The sequence below is a fragment of the Triturus cristatus genome, chromosome 2_2 (genome assembly GCF_964204655.1).
Source record: "Triturus cristatus chromosome 2_2, aTriCri1.1, whole genome shotgun sequence".
NCBI classification, from domain to species: Eukaryota; Metazoa; Chordata; class Amphibia; order Caudata; family Salamandridae; genus Triturus; species Triturus cristatus.
The window spans coordinates 58,345,709-58,359,237 of record NC_140582.1 but is presented as its reverse complement, the minus strand read 5'-3'; the positions used below and the strand labels follow the sequence as shown (position 1 = coordinate 58,359,237).

General features: G+C 39.0%; 1 protein-coding gene across 1 annotated transcript in view; it reads left to right on the top strand.

Annotated features, from left to right (window-relative positions):
• The window catches only part of PPEF2 (protein phosphatase with EF-hand domain 2), a 356,454-nt gene that overhangs the window by 341,779 nt on the left and 1,146 nt on the right, over positions 1–13,529 (top strand). The window lies entirely within an intron of this gene.

The window sequence follows — 13,529 nt, the reverse complement described above, 5'->3', positions numbered from 1 at the left end:
TTTATTAATATACAGTTAAACATAGATGTTGTATTTCTTTTCTAAACTTATTGGTATGTTCTTCAGGGAAGTTGTGTGTTTGATATTTTTTTCCCAACAAGTTTCTTTGTGAAACAGGTCTTTTTTTCTGATGGAAGTGAAAATTATTTATTGCATGTGTCATATTTTTAATGTTTGGTGACGTTTCGGTCATTAGTAGTTTTTAGTGTTGCCGTTAGAGAAAGTTTAAAGTTGATTTTTAAATATTGTCACTTTATTTTGTAGTGCTTGATGTGTAGTTGTTGATGGTGTTTAGTAAGAAAGTTTGATAGTCTGTTTAAAAGCAGAAACGTTAAAAAGTGTGCTAGACATTGTTAATTAATCTTTTTGCAAGTTACAATTATTTTACTTTTTATTTTAAGTACAATTTATACTTACTTGGAGATGAAGTTATATAGTTAAATATTTTGCAGCCTTCTTTTTTTGCAGGATCAAACTGGCAGAGTTTCCTCCTCTTAAAATGTTTGGCGTTTTTTTTAGATTTATTTGCTTTAATTAGTTTGGCTTTTATATTGTTTTTTTAATTGGTTAAGCTATTTTAACCTCTTCAGTGCCCCGCCCTTTCCACGCCCTGTGCCGGGCGTTTCATTAGCGGGCGGGGTTCATGACGAGATAGTCTCGTCATGGGCACAGCGCAACCGCGCTCCATGACGAGACTATCTCGTCATGGGCACTGAAGGGGTTAATGGTTATAGTTCTGTAAAGTTTAATTTTATTGGTACGTTTAGGCTGATTTAAAAATGTTTTGGCAGTTATTTCCTTATATGGTAAATTTAAGAATTAATATTGTTTGGTAATAAAAATGTTTATTACATTTACATGTGTTTTAGATATGTGTAATGTATATTTTAGAGTGGTATTATGTGATATTTAAGTTTTTGGCGAAGAAAAATTATATCATTTATTTATATATTTTAACTATAATATTGTGTATATATTTATTGTTTATTGTTTTAAATAATGTGTTTTTAGTAATTTTTAATCGTATTTACTACTTGTTTTAACTATATTTATGTAGTCGATGTTGTTTTCGATATTTGTGACATGGTATATGTTTATTTAGAAGTCACAATATCTTTTGATATTTTTGTTTTTAATTTGTAAGATTAGATATTTTTGTCACCAATTTTATAGTTATGTATAGGGCCTCGATATTTTTATAAATGGTATTCAATTTTCGCTAATTTTGAGAGTCGATGTTCTATCACTGATCCAGTTGAAGAGCATCCTAATTACAATGGCGGGGAGCAATCTTAACCAACTTTACCGCCCGTCACATTTGGATGGCAGGCGGCTGTGTGGCAGTGGGAAAGACCAACTGCCACGGATCTGTTGGGCTCAAGGAGCCCGATGGTCCATCGGAGGCTGAGTATTGTCTACCATGGTGGCGGTGCCTACCAGGCACCGCTTATGCATTATGATGTTCCTTCCCGATGGCCCTTTCATGGCGGTAAATCCGCCATGTAAAGGCTGGTGGAAAGAGACATTGGGTGCCCCTATCAGGCCCCCCTTACCCCCCGGCCCACAGACACGGGACCTGGGGGACACCTATATATCTCTGCACCATGTGGCAGATATGTGTGGGGTGTTTGTTTTGTAGTGCTGCACGTGCTGAGGAGCCCAGCACCCTCCGCAATACAAAACATGAGCAATGCGACCGACAGAGTGGCAGTCGCATCCTAATTTGCCCTGTGGGACCGCCACCTTGATCGGTGCCCTAGGGGGACCCGATGGACCCCCCCTTTTCCAACAATGCACAGTGTGTTAGGCACCAAGGGGGGCCCACCACAGGGTGCATGATTTTCCCCAGCCACCCCTTACTTCAATGGGATCCTGTGTTCTTGTTCGTCACACAGGCTCCCATTGAAGTCAATGGGACTCCAGAAACGATTTGGTAGGAATGCTTGCCGGACGAGATCGTAATCAGCCCCTTAGTGGTATTACCCAAAATGATGAGACCCCCTGCAGAATGTGATGAGGAGCCCCCGAGTTTCCCAATCCTCACAGTTATTCATTGGCTTTGGGCTAAATGAGGTTCCCTTGAATGATTAGGGCCCCCATGCCACAGAGGCTACGGGAACCTTTGTTATGCCCCTGATAATACCGTGTATTTAGAAGTGTAACAAATGTAGCCAGGGAAAATATTTACCAGCAGTCAGCAAATTTTACTGCCGGCTTCTTAAAATATTATATCTGGCAAAAAATGCACTTTTATTACAGGGCAGGAAGGTTTGCAAGATAAAACACTTCAGCATAATTTCAGGTGTTTAGTGAGCATGCATGATCCACATTTTTCAAACACATCAACAAAGCCTGTGATACCATTCAGACAAAGAAGCATAGGAACTTTTCACATTTGTGTGTGTGTGCCTTTAGTAAGGCCCTTGAGCATTGTGATAAACATAGCCCTTGCATTTTCCATTTCATTTTCGATATTCATTAAAGCAGAAAGATACTGATAATTTTTTAATCTAGCACTATAGACTGCTGCCCAGGGCTATAACAGTTGTTAAAGGCCTTCAACAAAGTTATAGGCCCGACTGTAGGTGAGTGTCTTTGATGAGGGAGGGGATACTTAAAACTTATATAGCTTGAGCAGAAGGGCTATAACGGTATTCGAACATTCCATCTCCTGACAGTAGAATGTTCTAAATGAAAAAAGGAGTAACAAATACAAGTGTTGTAATGTTGGAGCCATTGTTGGAGCCATTATTGGCCCTGAGCCACACCATTGTCTAATTGGTAAACTTCTATATTTTCAGCAGTTTGTTCAGATGAGCTTGGGCTGATTTTGAATGCTGCACAGCCATGCAAACGGTAAAAAAAAAAGAAAACTATTCCACAAAGGGAGAAGCCTTCTTGTGCAGACCCCTAGCCACAGAAAACATACATTTCAAAGACATTGTTAATGATTGTCGTAGCGCTCAGTCAAAGCAGCACATAACTTATCACACACAATTTCCCATCAATGCGACAAATTAACTATTCGGGGGAATTATTTTTTAAATATTTAAATCGCTATTGTTGGTACATTTAAATTATGGCAATTGTTTTATATGCCATGGTTTTAAATAACTAGCATAAATACATTTTATACTTGTATGGTATCACAGGTGGGTGCTTTCAGTAAGGCCCAAAACCACTCCGGTAGATGTGGCCTTGCATTATTAATTTCTTTTTTATGTGGGAGCTGGTCGTGGCTTTACCCATATTAAGATAATCTTTACCCATATTAAGATAATCTCAAAACTGATCTGGGTTGGGTGGCAAATTCTAAAAGAAAGCAGCAAGGCCGAGGTGCACTATATTCACAGTTCTATCCCGATAAAAGTAAAAAAAATAAGTGAGATTTGTACTTATTATTGCATGCTTTCCAAAGTAATGTGCAAAATGCAAACGTTCAAAAGGAAAGGTGTGGTAAGGGCAAACAGACACAGCCATTTCACCCACATCCATGGGCTTTGTCGAGGTCTTCTGATCCATCACACAGCAACTATAAATAGGATCAAGTAAGTTACACATAGGTGTTGGCCATCGTTATATGCAGAGCAATCAGAAACAGACTTCCATCAATAATATGTAATACAAATGAATAAAGAAGAAATAAATACTGACTTCGAGTAGTCAAGAATTTAATACACCCTATTGCAATTCAGTGTAATACTATGACCTAACATATTGAGAGTGGTTAGATTTCTGGAATGTAATTTTAATAACAATGTGGTAACATCATCACCAGGAAGGGAAGGCTCAGTTCACCGGCCAGTCAAACTTCCAATAGCAAAGTAAATGTATGTCCTCCTTTTACTACAACAGTATCCTTTTATAGATAAATGTCTACCAGCATGAAATCCTGATAGATTCCTCACTAAATATTACATTTGACTCAACTAGAGAACTATCAAGCTAAATTATAGCCTAACACCCATGTCTACTAGGCCAAGGTCATTGTGTCTATTTGCAGCGGACGTTGGAGAAGAGTTTCCTTTACAACAGTGTCGTGATGTCCCAAAAATACCTCTAATTGAAGGGAAATCTGTGCTACTGAGCAGCACACCAGGCTTAGATTTGTGCAGCTGTTGAACATTCAAAGGCTTAGATTTGTAAAAAAAACTCATAGAGGAACTGTCTCTAAATGAGAGAATCTAAAGATGCACAATCCCGGTCTGGAGTTGATGGTTTTCCCATTGAAAAATGTAATGTTCTGAAATGTGTTTGGTTTTTAAAACGTGGAGTGGAACCATCCTAGAAAGGATCTGAACAGGGATCGGGAGGTTCAGATACCTGTTGCAGGAGCCTCTGATGAGTGGTGGACATCTAACATTTAAATCTCTGAAAAGATGCCAAACAAGGTCGCCCTTCAAGGGCATGTGGCTGGTCTGAACATGCTAGACCTTTTCAGTCACATTTTACATTAAGAATCTGAAATAATTTCTACGTTTGAAAAAATGTAGCAGGAACAAAATCACAAGATGCATCTAGCCAAGGCATCCTTTTTTTAAACTTCACAGAAACCTAAGCAGAATGAAGATGTTTGACTGTCCAAAGAGGTAAGATAAATTCTCCAGAAACCCATAAATATGGTGATTTTGACCCCACTAAAACATAGGTTTAAAGATTGAACAAAATTTTCCAAAGCTCAAAAAAATGATAATACTTTAAATAGAACTTAGATGTCCTTTGTTGTAGTATCTCTCAGTTCCAGAACTCAGAAAATTGGACACACAGCAAGAAGCATTGGTTTGCAACAGATTAAAGGGCCTGATTTACTAAGAAGGTTGTGCTGGCACTTGCACGATGCTAAGCGATGGAAAGCATCGTAAACAGCAGAGACAGATCAACCTTCAGGTGCAAAAAATATTTTTTGCTTAAACTAGGCTGTTGTGCCACTCCAAACCCCTTTGCTCCACCCCCTGTTAATTTATGCAAGGCAAGTGTAACTGCAGCTGGCCAGCTAAAAAAACATAGATGTTGGTGCAAAGTTAGTTTTAGTAACTAAACAACTTGATTATACGATCTCAAACACTATCGACAGCCTCATATTTAGACTACACATGTGCACCATTGATTAATAAATGGCCATGATCCCTGAAGTTCTGAGCACAATGATTGAGGATCTAAAAGGAAAAGTACAAATTCCAAGTAGCAAAGTAGACTCTAGGAAGCAAGTAATGGATGAAATAAACAGAAGTAACAACTCAGCTCTTCAAACTAAAATTGACCCACTCGGTAAAAAGATAGTAGACCACGTAAAAACGGAACCAATTTCTCCTCTATTTCCAATGACAAAAAGCAGAGAAATAAACAACGAAAAGCAAGAAACAAGTAAAAAAATAGTACAATAGTTGTATTGCCGCAAAGAGTAACAACAATAAGAACAGGGAACACCATAAATAAATCAAACCATGTTCTTGGAGTAACCTAAACCCAGCCGCCAAAACTATAGAAATAAAGAAAAAGTTGTATCCTCTATTTAACAAAAACCCAGGGGATACTACTCCTGTTGAAGAAAGTAAAGAAATAGCTGGCCAAACTGAACAACAAACCTATGACTCACCAAAACAATTAAAAACTGATGTACAATATGAAAGTGTCAAAGCAGGAGCAGATGGAAAAAACAAGAGGTAAATTAAGGGGAAAATCAAGTCTTGTGAAGATCATGATTTAATAAAAGCAAAGAAAATAGTAATGAATCACAAGACTCCTCTTGGTCTGGACAAAGCAGGAGTATCGAAACATCAGCTGAAAAGTTTAGGTTTTGCAGTATGAGGATATAGAAGGATGCATCAAAGATAATACAATTAGCATGACAATTATGATCCAACAATCTATTAAACAACAAATTATAGAACACACGTCACCTCTGCAGGAGTATGCCAACAGTTAATCAGCTAATTAGCAGAATTACTTTGCCAAAAAAAGCTCATACAATTTTTGAATTAGATGACAAAAAGAGTAGAAATCACGATCATAAAGAAGGAAAGAGCCAACTTATTTTTAAACAAGAATATCAGTCTAGGGGTAAGCACAACATTTTGAATCTGGGAAATATTCTTAGACTTTTTAAGGCTATTCCATCACTGGTAAAAATTAAAAGCGAAAATATAGAATCAATTGAATTCTTACCCAACAAATAAGATAATCAATAACTTACACTGGTGACATGGAACTCGACCAACCTAGTTGAACAAATCCTCCGGGAATACAAAATCTTCTTGAACTGGGGAATAAAAATCACTAGGCTTTCTCAACCCTCTTATCCAAGCCCATTTACCTCTCCATAAAAATCAGATTATCAATGGAACAAAACAAAAAATAGACAAGTATTTTCAATATTGAAAAATCCTACCGGTAAAACAACCAGCCAAATACCAACACTTATAACTAAGCATCAAGAAGAGATGGTGATAGTGACAAAACTAAATCAGGGTTGGTTGACAACAGCCCTAAATGGGATACCTCAGGCTTGACATATTAAACACCATTGTGTTTGGAAACAACCATTTGATCATAGGGAAATGATAAAAATATGCTCTTGGAACATAAACAGCATACAATCCAAGATTCAAAATGTGTCTCTGACTGCTACGGCTGGAAATTTTCAAATTATATTGCCTCAAGAAACTTGGGCCCCCAATCTTTCATGTTAGAAGGTTTCACTGGGTTCTTCGCTCCAGCCATGCAACTAAGTAAATATGGTTGACCCAGAGGGGCCTAACAACATTCATAGCAATAGACATAAAATTGGAAAGCGAACTAGTTGCTTCAAATAGTCACAACTTTCTAATAGTTAAACTACGTTACAAAGATAACAAAAATACAAAATCCCTGCTACTAATAAACATCTATTTACACCCTGATGCTAGTACTAAGAAAATAATGGCCAGTAACCTTATAAACATCTTATTATACAAATTGACTGAAGAAACAGAACCTGAAATTATAATTTCAAACAACTTTAATATGAACCTGTTGTGGACATACTAGAGAAGAAAGCATATTACAACAGGATTGACTATGGGCTATCACTAAACAGCCACTAAGCCTAGAATCTAAGGGGTCCGCAGGTATAGTTGGTAATAACTTAGTCTCTTGGTCTAAGGGTCTTAAATGGGCGGTTTCTACAAGATACATCTCCAGCATGGACCTACAACGCACTCTTTGCAGGAACTCTCCTGACAGACCTATCAAAATTGGCAATAGAGAAGCAGCTAATTCCACCAAATCAATCAGGCTTTATGTAAGGGCCAGGCACGGCAGCTAACATTTTAGAGCTTTCAATATTAATTGCCAATTATGAATCAAGGAAACAACCGTTATATTTATGCTTTGTGGATTTTAACTGTGTGCATCAGCAAATCTTTTGGGAAAAATTGGAGAAACAAGATAAACCAGCTTGCCTCTTAAAAGCACTTTTCCAACACTTGGATCAAAGTTCGAATATGTGATGGTTCACATTGATCAAGTAAAATTGATACCTCTCTAGGATTAAATCAAGGGTGTGTTCTCGTGCCCTATCTATTTAACTTGTTCTTATCGAATTTAACACACACCTTGGACAATGAGAATGCTCATACACCTAAATTAGCAGAAAGACATATCAAATTTACTATATGCTGATAACGTCATTTTATTAAGCCAAACAAGGATAGGATTACAACGCCTTATAAATAGAATATCAAAATACCCCTTGGTTAATGGCATGGTAATAAACGAGTGTAAAACAAAAGTAATGGAAGTCAATTACAAGATACAGAAAAAATATAAACATAAATGGTATATCCAAAACCATCAACTAGAGCAAGTAAAGACCTACAAGTACCTGGGAGTGTTATTTAATGATAAGGGCTCTTCCGGCAACACAAGACAGACTTGCTAAGGAGAAGCAATACCTTACTTATGGCATTTCGTACTTTGCAGAGGTATTTGAGAGGTCCTAGCTACCTGTTGCTGCTAAAGGTAATAAATGCTAAATTGTTGCCTAGCATCACTTACGGCAGAGAGGCACTTTGCAGCAAGGGCTCTATAACCTTAACTAATGTCATTACTAAAACATTCAAGCTTCTTCTACGGCTTCCTTGTGATTCATCACCAGCCAAATTAGGTTAGAATTTGAGGTATCCAATCAGCTCATTTTAACAAAGGGCCAATATATAAAGGTATGGAAAAGAATAAAAACAAATACTTCCAACCCAATGTGTCATTCACTCGGGCAAGAAATATATTTAAATCAAAACTTGCAGTTTTGGAAATACTTACAAACAGCGTTAGATAAGTTCTCAGCACATTCAATTTGGGACATGTCTATAACACCAGGGCCTTTCAAAAAAGTTATTACCAGAATAACAAAACAAACATCGATGTTGAAGGACAAAGACTTCTTCTCAAAAAGAGTGCACACATGGATGATTCTAAATGAGTTTAAACCTCCCAAATCACAGTTTTACCTAGAAACAACTTGGTCTACAAGACTAAAAAACACATTTATTAAAGCACGATTTGGCCTTCTTCCAGGATCAATTCATGCAATGCCATGGTTGCGCACATCAAACCCCAGGTCCTGTTGACTTTGCAAAAATGGAGAAGAAAACATCACCCATTTAGTCTGTATATGCCTCGGACTATTGAAGAAATACTTTAATAGTCGAGGAGTTTGATACTTTAGACAAGCTCTGATAATTAGTTAAACCAACAGATATAGTCCTGAACAAACATTTTGCTAAAATGTCTAAACTGGTAAAAAAGAAACTAGACTCATGCCTAGAACTGACCACATTTGTGGTCTTAATTTGAAGAACTACTGTTAAAAAGCTTTCAAATGAAATATGCATAAAACTTAATTTGCACAGCATGATTTGTACTAAGAAAAGAAATGCATATTTTAAATCTGGTAATGGTAAGAAGGAAATTAGGTTGTGTAACCCGATTATAGTATAAACAGTAAGCTGACTACCTAAAGGTAATTAAATGAGGATCCTTATATTAATAAGACACCATATGTGACTAAGGTATTGTTTTTATCATGTGTGAACTTTTTCTGTTTATTTAACAGTATGATTTTTAGACTTGCAATAAGGACAAATCATATGTGCCTAATGTATTGTTTTTATTATGTGTGATTTTATATTGTATGATTTTAATTAATCAAACAATAAAAATTATTTACTTACTTAGTAAACTAGTGTGATGTGGTTTTACCACTAATCCTTATACTAAAGAAAATCAAACACGAGCAAGGGGTCAAGCAGTGTAAAACACACATCTTATATATTTGACCCCCTGTGCTGCTGTCTATACCTAGGAATTTTTACTAGAGAATGTACCACCAGTAAGAATTGTAGGCAAGACGGTGCAGTCTACATTGCACCGCAATGGGAGCTCTACATGAGGCAGAACAGCAAGATTTAGCCCAAAATGCTGCCAATGAAATCATAGGCTGATGACTCTTACTAAAGCTGGTGCTGTGATTTTCTTCACCCACGCAGCACTCAGTCACAGCGCTCCCTTGCAAAGACGACAATAAATCGAAGTCAAGGAGTCCAAGCCTTACTGATATAACTGCACTAAGTATTCTAACAGTATCCAATAGTTAAGGAATCAGCCAAAGATCCTGAGTTCCGTCTGCAAACAGAGGGCTTCATGAACACAGGTTTACAGAAGGTGATTTTTAAGAGGGTGGCAAAACAGTCTGTCCATGAAAGACTCAAGCATCACTGTTCCTGGTGAGTACAATTGGACACCAGTGTTCTCAATTTTGGGGCAAGTCATTAGAGCAAAAGATTAAGCTAGAGTTAAGAACATCTTGCACCTCCTGCTAACAGAACATGCTTCCTCACATACACAGCCAGGAAAGTCTTATTTTGTGTCCAGTTTGTGAGCTATATCTACTACCTATGCCACAGTATGGTTCAGCTGAAGCCCAGTCTGAGCTCCCTATGCCATCCAACTCTTGAGGAGGTCTCTGAGAGAATAAAGACACCCTTTGCCTCACTTCAAAACCAACATAAAGGTTTTTCTGTACAGCCCAGGAGACAGTTTGGTAAGGAATGCAGAAATTGTTCAAACATCTATTAGCAGGTACTGTCAGAAGTGCCAAAATTCGCCACAGCTGTGCCCTTCTTACCCTGCCCTCTGCCCAGTCAGACACATACATCTCTGGTACTGACAGAGCTCATAGGATGGCTATCATCGTGAGATAATTAGACTTATACCCAGTCCAGGAGAAACATTTTTCCAAGTAATTCCTCTCTTGCAGACTTTCAGAGAAAATTGCTGATAAGCTTGTTTAAAATTCATCTTAATCACTCATACCCAAGTCTAGTCACATGGGAGAATTATGTTGTAGGCTTAGAGCTGCACATAACCATATTTCTGAACCTTGGGCAATACGTTTTTCTTCATAATCTGAGGAAAAAAAGGCAGTGAGACAATGCTTGACCAAATGTTAGCCAAAGGTAATTGCTCGGTCATTCTCCAATAGGAACAGTTCATCCCAAATTCACAGGACAAGTCTCCTCCTGATGGGAACACAAGAAACCCCAAAACAGTTTGGTTTATTTAGGCCTCATCAGTGAGCTATACCACGATTCCTATACCACAATGAGCACAGGACCAGGGCACACATTTGGCATACCCACTATGTTTAGGGCGTTACACAGAAGAAAACAAAAACCCGATGGGTGGAATGCTTTCATTAATCTCAGCCACTGGTAATTACTCGGGGCCAAATTCCAGTCCATCATTTTTTCTCTCAATACCACTGTAGATAGAGACTTCATACATTCAGGTCAGCATTGGTCCTGTTTCTAAAGGAAGAGTCCATCCCAAACTGTCAGATCAGGTTTCTTCCTGATGGGAACACAAGAAACCTCAGGCCTGATTTGACTTATGTATGCGTAATCAGCGAGATATAGCTACCCTACTGTGAGACCCACATTTGGGCATGCATGTGTCGCAAGATTTTGTTCTGAGAAACACAAAAAGGTGATGGATGGAATGCTTACATTAATCTCAGCTACCAGTAATTAGTTGACAGCATTGTTTTTCCTAGTCTGTTACTCTAGACAGAAACCAGCCTATCAAAGATCTGACATATAAACGTCCAGAGTAGTTTTTACTAATGCTGTTGCTTAACAATATGCTAGTTATTATTATAAGACTATTGGATATTTGAAGTGTCAGTCTAATCTACTGACTTGGTATCAAAACTGCCTAACAATAGCAGGAACTTCACTTATAGTGTACAGAATTCAATTTTTCACAGAAGAAACAGTGGCAAAGTCTTGTTTAGCAGCTCTCAATCCACAGGATTGGTCCAAAACCTGTGGTCAGAAAGTTTCAAAACAGTGAAAAAACTGTAGGCACAGGAACTTTCAACAGCAGTAAACAGGTGTCAACCGGGGTGGTTAGGAGTCGGAAAGGACCCTATTACTACTCAAAAAGTAGTATGAAATAGCTTGGGAATATTTCGGGGCATATTTATGAGAGCTTTGCATCATGCTTGTACCACGCAACATAGTAAACCTCTAAGTCATATTTTGAAGCCATTCAAAGCCACTTTGCGTGGCTTTGAATGGTTTCAAAAATATGCAGTTATGCAATACAGAGCAAATCGCTGTGTTGCATTACTCTGAGCAAGGGAGCTGTTCCATGGGCATTGTGGTGGGTGGTCTTAAGCGAATCCTATGGTTTTTGAGGCAGTCCCAGATTTGCCAAACCTGGTAAACCTGGGAATGCGCAAAAAAGATATGCTTCCCCAGGTGAGGTGTAACGAGGAGAAATATCTTTACATCTCTTTTTTTCCTCTTTCCACATAGAAAGAGGAAAACGCCTCTATGTCCTGCACAAAGGCAATCCTGCCTACAACACAGATACCCTTACACTATGATGCAAGGTTGCTTACCAGTTCTTAATTTGAGCCAGTGGTTTCCGGTGTTCAGCACTGGCACTTCATCGTCAACACTGGTGCTTATAGTGTGAACTTGACCCAAAGGTATTGGAGCGCTTTTCATGAGCACCAGTTAAGGACTCATTCATTTTTTTGGTAGGCATGGGAAGATTCAGGAGCTCATTTACAAGCCCCTTGCGCCGCCTTGTTCCACCATTGTGTCACTTTGTGTGACGCAACGGCGGTGCTTCGTTTGCTCCATATTTACATCGGTGCAGATGTGTCCCTTTTTTTCTGGTTTTGATGGTGTCTCCTGCATTGGAATCGGATGTGCCGCATTTATTTTTAATTTATGCAAGGTATGCGTTCCATCGGAAACACCTTCCGTAAAACTGAGGCAGTGGTATTTACCACTTTGTCAGTTTTTGGCGCTTCGGGCCACTGCAATGCCAATGCATTCCTATCCCTACGCCTGCTAAATCCAGGCGTAGAGATGACTCATTGGCTGTGGCTAATGGACCACACCAGCGGTAGAGACTCAACTTTAATCTACAACCAAGTCACAAGTTAAGTGGGCCACAGAAGGCAGGTGGTATATGCACATAATATCACATTTTCTAACATTACGTGCTGATGTCACACATATAAGTGGGCACTATGCCCAATAGTATGCGTCACATTCAGGACCAATATGTCATAGGGCAAGGTGACTTTGTCTCCTTTTCATGCTCTAACACATTGGTCCCCGTACAGTAGGCTACTCGTGTCCGATTAAACTGACACAGCCTCACTTTTTGTACGCATTGCTGCTATTGCGTCAGTTTCTGTGCACCATGGAGCACCGTATCATAAATACGGCGCATCCATAGTGTCGTGAGCTATTTTGCCGCAGGTGCAAGTAAACTGATGCATCTCTGCTTTAGCGCAGTGATGCATCCTTTTCTTTTAAATTAGCCTCTAAGTGATTGGCCCGGAATCACAGGATGTTGAGCCTACCTCGAGACTCAAACCTGGATCCCCAGCTGCAAAATCAGCAACTCTGGCCATTACTTTGAGAACACTCAAGCGGTGCACTACCAGGTGAGTATAATGTCAATAAAGAAGCTTGATCAGTGTCTTTGTTGCAAAAACATATCTTTATTTCAAAAAGTCCATGCAAAGCATCAGCCAACGCGTTTCGTTCAATTGTTGAACTTCGTCAGGGCGAGCGTGATGATTGGCGAGTAGTGACGAACAATGCTTCGTTACAGAGTGGTTCTTGTGGCCCAATCTGGTCCGGGTCCTGGTCTCCAGTGAAGACCAAGTTTGTCGGGGATGCCTTTCCGTGAGTCGAGATGAAGTTGCGCCTGACTAGAGGAACACTAAACGGGCTCTTATCAAGGAGGCCCACGCAACCGATTCAGTCCAAAGACCGACAAACTTGGTCCTCACTTCAGACCAGGGCCAGGACCAGATTGGGCCACAAGAACCACTCTGTATCATGCACACCGATTCTTATTATATTACTAATCTATCACTTGGGGAACACACCAAAGAGGTGCGGCTATTGGAGTCCGCTGTTGGTTCTCTATTCTTATCAACTCTGGCCATTACTCCACATCCT